We start from the raw sequence: 6,270 nt of genomic DNA on the forward strand, positions 1-6,270 counted from the left end.
TTTTTTTTTTTTTTTTTTTTTTTTTTTGAGACGGAGTCTCGCTCTGTTGTCCGGGCTGGAGTACAGTGGCCGGATCTCAGCTCACTGCAAGCTCTGCCTCCCGGGTTCACGCCATTCTCCTGCCTCAGCCTCCCGAGTAGCTGGGACTACAGGCGCCCGCCACCTCGCCCGGCTAGTTTTTTGTATTTTTTAGTAGAGACGGGGTTTCACCGTGTTAGCCAGGATGGTCTCGATCTCCTGACCTCGTGATCCACCCGTCTCGGCCTCCCAAAGTGCTGGGATTACAGGCTTGAGCCACCGCGCCCGGCCAACTAATTTTTGTATTTTTAGTAGAGACAGAGTTTCAACATGTTGACCAGGATGGTCTGGATCTCTTGACCTCGTGATCTGCCCGCCTCCGCCTCCTAAAGTGCTGGGATTACAGGCATGAGCCACCGCACCGTGTTTCTTTAGAGCAGTGCAAGAACATCCTAATGTACCATTTCTGTCTTTTTTTTTTTTTTTGAGAGGGAGTCTTGCCCTGTCATCCAGGCTGAAGTGCAGTGGCGCGATCTTGGCTCACTGCAAGCTCCACCTCCCAGGTTCACGCCATTCTCCTGCCTCAGCCTCCCCAGCAGGTGGGACTACAGGTGCCCGCCACCATGCCCGGCTAATGTTTTTTGTATTTTTAGTAGAGATGGGGTTTCACCGTGTTAGCCAGGATGGTCTCGATCTCCTGACCTCGTGATCTGCCCACCTTGGCCTCCCAAAGTGCTGGGATTACAGGAGTGAGCCACCGCGCCTGGCCCTAATGTACCATTTCTTAAAAAAAAAAAAAAAAATTAGCCGGGCGCGGTGGCTCAAGCCTGTAATCCCAGCACTTTGGGAGGCCGAGGCGGGTGGATCACAAGGTCAGGAGATCGAGACTATCCTGGCTAACATGGTGAAACCCCGTCTCTACTAAAAATACAAAAAACTAGCCGGGCGCGGTAGCGGGCGCCTGTAGTCCCAGCTACTTGGGAGGCTGAGGCGGGAGAATGGCGTGAACCCGGGGGGCGGAGCTTGCAGTGAGCCGAGATCTCGCCACTGAACTCCAGCCTGGGAGACACAGTGAGACTCCCTCTCAAAAAAAAAAAAAAAAAAAAAATTAGCGGCCAGGCATGGTGGCTCACACCTGTAATCCTAGCACTTTGGGAGGCCGAGGCAGGTGGATCATCTGAGGTCAAGAGTTCAGGACCAGCCTGGCCAACATGGTGAAACCCTGTCTCTACTAAAAATACAAAAATTAGCCAAGCGTGGTGGCACGTGCCTGTAATCCCAGCTACTCAGGAGGCTGAGGCAGGAGAATCGTAAATCACATCAAGCTGAGAGAGACATGATTTTTTACTGTAGACCAGAGGACCATGAATGATAAGAGTTAACAGAGGCCAGAGTTAAAGATGTATAAAAGATGGGCATTGAGGGTGAACTATTGACAGAAGCCCATATTCAAGGACAGACAACAGTAGCATTGTAGGCTGGGTATAGTGGCTGACGCTTGTAATCCCAGCACTTTTGGAGGCCAAGGCAGGAGGATTGCTTGAGGCCAGGAGGTCGAGATTACCCTGGCCAACATAGCAAGACCCTGTCTCTAAAAAAAAAAAAAAAAAAGAGGCTGGGCGCAGTGGCTCACGCCTGAAATCCCAGCACTTTGGGAGGCCGAGGCAGGCGGATCATGAGGTCAAGAGATTGAGACCATCCTGGCTAACATGGTGAAACCCTGTCTCTACTAAAAATATTTTAAAAAATTAGCTGGGCGTGGTGGCGGGCGCCTGTAGTCCCAGCTACTCGGGAGGCTGAGGCAGGAGAATGGCATGAACCCGGGAAGCGGAGCTTGCAGTGAGCCAAGATCATGCCACTGCACTCCAGCCTGGGTGACAGAGCCAGACTCTGTATTTAAAAAAAAAAAAAAAAAAAGAGGCCAGGTGCGGTGGCTCAAGGCTGTAATCCCAGCACTTGGGGAGGCTGAGGCAGGCGGATCACTTGAGTTCAGGAGTTTGAGATCAGCCTGGCCAACATGGTAAAACTGTGTCTCTACTAAAAATACAAAAATTAGCTCAGCATGGTGATGCATGCCTATAATCCCAGCTATTCAGGAAGCTGAGGCAGGAGAACGGCTTGAACCTGGGAGGCAGAGGTTACAGTGAGCTGAGATCATGCCACTGCACTCCAGCCTGGGGGACAAGAGTGAAACTCCATCTCAAAAAAAAAAAAGAAAAAAAAGGCCGGGCATGGTGACTCATGCCTGTAAGCTCAGCACTTTGGGAGGCTCAGGCGGGTGGATCACAAGGTCAAGAGATCGAGACCATCCTGGCTAACGCAGTGAAACCCCGTCTCTACTAAAAATACAAAAAAAAAAAAATTAGCCAGGCGTGGTGACGAGCACCTGTAGTACCAGCTACTGGGGAGGCTGAGGCAGGAGAATGGTGTTAACCCAGGAGGTGGAGCTTGCAGTGAGGCGAGATCGTGCCACTGCACTCCGGCCTGGGTGACAGAGTGATACTCTGTCTAAAAAAAATAAATAAATAAAAGAGTAGGCATTGTTGATGGAATAGTTAGCAGAGGCTTGGGTTTAAGGTCAGACCTGAGAGGCATTGGTGGCTAAAAAATAGAGCTTTCCAGTCTGGATGAGGTAACATAGACCTATTTCTCCCTGCTCCTTCCTGCTGAGCACAACTATCAACCCTGGAAATAGTACAAGAGACAACCAAAGGGAAACTATGAATGGCAGTAAGAAAAAAGTGAACTCCTTGGCCAGGTACAGTGGCTCACACCTGTAATCCCAGCACTTTGGGAGGCCAAGGCAGGCAGATCACCTAAGGTCAGGAGTTTGAGATCAGTCTGACCAACATGGAGAAACCCCATCTCTACTAAAAATACAAAATTAGCTGGGCGTGGTGGCGCATGCCTGTAATCCCAGCTACTCGGGAGGCTGAGGCAGGAGAATGGCTTGAACCCGGGAGGTGGAGGTCGCGGTGAGCCAAGGTCACGCCATTGCACTCCAGCCTGGGCAACAAGAGTGAAACTCCATCTCAAAAAAGAAAGAAAAAGAAAGTTAACTCATTTAGAATTCCAAGATTGGAAAAACAGCACTACTACAGGGCATCTTATGTCCCCCCACTCACCAGAAGAAGGCAACTCGAGCCCAGCATTTCCTAACCCTGATCCAAGCCATGGAAGGCAGCCCTAATAGGCTAGTTCCTCCCCTGGATGAAAGGGAAGTCCCTCTGATAACGTGAGGCAAACCCAACATCAACAGTGAGAGGGTGGATCGGGAACCCATTAACAGTAAGTGGTCATGAGAAGTGCTGTCCTTCTCCACAGGGCCAGGGATACCCCTCCCCAGTAAGGGACCTCCCCTCGACCCCACTCTGCCCAGGCCAATAGAGAGAACCTGTAGTGCATCAAAAAGACACAGCCATAGCAAGAGGCCAGGCCTGGACAATCCCTTATCTTAGGTGCCTTGAAGACTCAAGACTCCCTTCTCCCAACAGGAGGCTTGGGACTAGTAGGTGAAACTGGCAGAAATGATATAACCACAGCAGGTGACCAGACTCAGAAAACCCCTCTCCTGCTCAGAAGCACTAGGGCAAACAGGCAGAACCAGCAAAAGGGACCCAGCTACAACAAGCATCCTGGCCCAGGAAGCCCCACTGGCCTTGCAGGCCTGGGATTCCGCTTCCCTGCAGAGACACCTGGGCAGCCAGAAGGCACTGGTAGGGGGATCTCATCACATCGCCCCACCATCAAGAAACACCCAGAGGCTGGGCGCGGTGGCTCCTTCCTATACTCCTAGCACTTTGGGAGGCTGAGGCGGGAGTATTGTTTGAGCCCAGGAGTTTGAGACCAGTCTGGGCAACATGAGGGGACCTCGTTTCTACCAAAAATTAAAAATTAGCCAGGCGTGATGTCACGCACTTGTGATCCCAGCTACTCGAGAGGCTAAGGCAGGAGGATCACTTGAGCCCAGGAGGTCGAGGCTGCAGTGAGCCATGATCACGCCACTCTCCTTCATCCTAGGTGACAGAGTGAGACTCTGTCAAAAAAAGAAAGAAAGAAAGAAAGAAACACGTGGAGACCTGGCCTGTAGAAATCTCTCCTGTTCCCTCAGGCAGCACCAAGCAGAGAAAAGTGGGCGCCTCAGAGGTACCAGATAGACCAAACAGACAAAAATAACACCACAAAGGCTCTGAAGACTAAACCGCCATTAGAAACACAGCAGAAAAACTAGGCCAAAACCTACATGATAAACCTAAATAGAGTGACTGCCTGCTAAAATAAAAGACTTAAATAGGACTCCGAGTCTCCTAACATAATAGACCAGGATGCACCTCAAAAAATTAAAAATAGGCCAGGCACAGTAGCTCACACCTGTAATCCCAGGACTTTGGGAGGGTAAGGAGGGAGTATCACTTGAGCCCAGGAGGTAAAGACCAGCCTGGGCAACATAGCAAGACCCTGTCTCTACAAAAAATACAAATATTAGCTGGGCATGGTGGCACACGCCTGTAATTCCAGTTACTTGGGAGGCTGAGGCAAGAGGATCACTTGACCCCAGGAGGTGGAGGCTGTAGTGAGCTGTGATTGATCACGCCACTGCACTCCAGCCTGGGGGAGAGGGCAAGATCCTATCTCACACACACACACAAATGTAATAGAATTACCATATGATCCAGCAATCTCACTACTAGATACATAACCAAAGGAAACTATATCATGAACCTGGAGGACGGTATATAAGGAAATAAGCCGGGCACAGAAAGACAAATACCACATGGTCTCACATGTGGAATCTAAAAAAGTTGAAGTCATAAAAGCAGAGAGTAGAATGGTGGTTACTAGGGGCTGGGGGTGAAGGGGGTTGGGGAGATGTTGGTGGAGGATACAATATTTCAATTAGATAGTAGGAATAAGTGAGATCTATTGTACAACACAGTGACTATAGTTAAGAGTAATGTATTGTTTGTTTGTTTGGTTTTTTTTTAATAGAGACAGGGTCTCCCTGTGTCTTTGGAGTGTAGTGGCACAATCACAGCTCACTACAGCCTTGATCTCCTGGGCTCAAGTGATCTTCCTGCCTCAGCTTCCTGAGTAGCTGGGACCACAAGTGCGTGCCACCACGCCCAGCTGATTTTTTTATTTGTAGAGACGAGTTCTTGCTATGTTGCCCCAGCCTGGTCTCAAACTCCTGGGCTCAAGTGATCTTTCTGCTTTGGCCTCCCAATGTGCTGGGATTACAGTCATGAGCCACCGTGTGCCTGGTGGTGTTGTATTCTTGAAAATTGCTGGTTGGGTGCGGTGGCTCATGCCTGTAATCCTAGCACTTTGGGAGGCCGAGGCGGGAGGATCACTTGAGCCCAACAGTTCAAGACCAGCCTGGACAACATGGAGAAACCCTGTCTCCACAAAAAATACGAAAATTAGTCAGGCATGGTGGCAGGTGCCTGTAGTCCCAGCTACTCAGGAGGATGAAGTGGGAGGATCACCTGTGCCGGGGAGGTCAAGGCTGAGATGAACCCAGATTGCACCACTGCACACCAGCTTGTGCAACAAAGTGAGACCCTGTCACAAAAAATAAATAAATAAATAAAATAAAATAAATTGCTAAGGGAATAGATTTCAAGTATTCTCACGAAAACATGATAAATATATGAGGTAATACATGTTAATTAGCTCAATTTAGCCATTCCACAGTGTATATATATTTCAAAACATTATGTTGTACTATATATATATACACACACAATTTTTGGCCATTGTAAAATTTTAATTAAAAACAAATTGCCAGAATACAATAGAAAATTACACATCATACTAAGAACCAAGAAAATCACAACTTGAATACGAAAAGATAGCCAACTCACGCCAACATCAGGATGACTCAGATGTGCTCGCTTTGGCAACACATATACTACAACTGGAATGATACAGAGAAGATTAGCATGGCCCCTGTGCAAGGAGGACATGCAAATTAAAAAAAAAGTTTGTTTAAAGATGACTCAGATGATGGAATTATCTGACAAGGATTTTAAAGCAGCCATCATAAAAAGTTTCAACAATCAACTACAAATTCTACAAATTCTCTTGGAACAAACAAGAAAACAGAAAAATCTCAGCAAAGAAATAGAAATTATTGCCGGGCGCGGTGGCTCAAGCCTGTAATCCCAGCACTTTGGGAGGCCGAGACGGGTGGATCACGAGGTCAGGAGATCGAGACCATCCTCGCTAACATGGTGAAACCCCGTCTCTACT

The 6,270-nt window shown here is 48.5% G+C and overlaps 1 non-coding gene across 1 annotated transcript; it reads left to right on the forward strand.

The window, feature by feature from the left end:
* Positions 1–5,905: 5,905 nt before the first annotated feature.
* Positions 5,906–6,008, forward strand: LOC112616668. Its single transcript, XR_003117708.1, has one exon. It is a non-coding gene; the product is annotated as a U6 spliceosomal RNA (small nuclear RNA).
* The last annotated feature ends 262 nt before the right edge of the window (positions 6,009–6,270 follow it).

This window comes from Theropithecus gelada, chromosome X (genome assembly GCF_003255815.1).
Source record: "Theropithecus gelada isolate Dixy chromosome X, Tgel_1.0, whole genome shotgun sequence".
NCBI lineage: Eukaryota > Metazoa > Chordata > Mammalia > Primates > Cercopithecidae > Theropithecus > Theropithecus gelada.